We start from the raw sequence: 866 nt of genomic DNA, 5'->3' as shown, positions 1-866 counted from the left end.
AAATGCTAAACATAAATAATTATATAAAATTCCAAATAATAACAAACATGCAATTCCAGCTCAAGAATTTTTTTTATATAAATAAAGTGAAGCTTATTTGGTGGACTATATATCATTTTGAAAATTACAATTAAATACCTATAAATGTATTTCGTTTAAAATTATGATATTATAGTATAATATATAATTAATTATTGGCTTAATATTAATACTTATAAGTTTCTATTATTTGTAAGTCAAAGAAGTTGACTATATAACACATCTAAAAGTTTTACATTATAATCGTGTAATTGAAATTTAAAATCGAAATTATTTAAATCTCAAATACTATAAAAGTGTCTCTATTATAATACATGTACCAAATAACTCTAAAAAGTAAATTTCAGTATTTTTGAAAAAGTCGCGCCCGATTTTCAATTGATTTACCAATCAGATTGAGCGTTCATCATTTGTTGATGAAGAATTGTTGTACAAAAGCGTCATTCTGTTAAAACAACAACAAGAAATTTTCACCGTGATAAATGTGTCCGTGCTTAGAAATTGAAACCGCAAACTTCGAGAGTTATGAACTAGAGCATCCAGCAGAAAGGTATACAATTAATTGGTTAAGTTTAGTTTGAAAACTGCAGCAGGAATAACGCTGAATGAAAGAAAAGCAATTGTTTCGCCAAATTTCTCTTTTATTGTGCGTTTTATGGCATGTGCCATAAATGGCAGTAACATTTTTTTGTTGTGCACTTCATAAACAGTTTATTTTCTTATGGCGAAATGTAGTTTCCTTTATTGAAGTTTTTTACATAAGTCGGCAGTTGGGAAAACGGAAATAGTTTGTTGCATTTTCATTTTTATAGTAGGTGCCATAATGT

The sequence above is a fragment of the Nicrophorus vespilloides genome, unplaced genomic scaffold, assembly GCF_001412225.1.
Source record: "Nicrophorus vespilloides isolate i.1.1-1 unplaced genomic scaffold, Nicve_v1.0, whole genome shotgun sequence".
NCBI lineage: Eukaryota > Metazoa > Arthropoda > Insecta > Coleoptera > Silphidae > Nicrophorus > Nicrophorus vespilloides.
The sequence above is the reverse complement of the archived record's forward strand: the minus strand, read 5'-3'. Positions refer to the sequence as shown.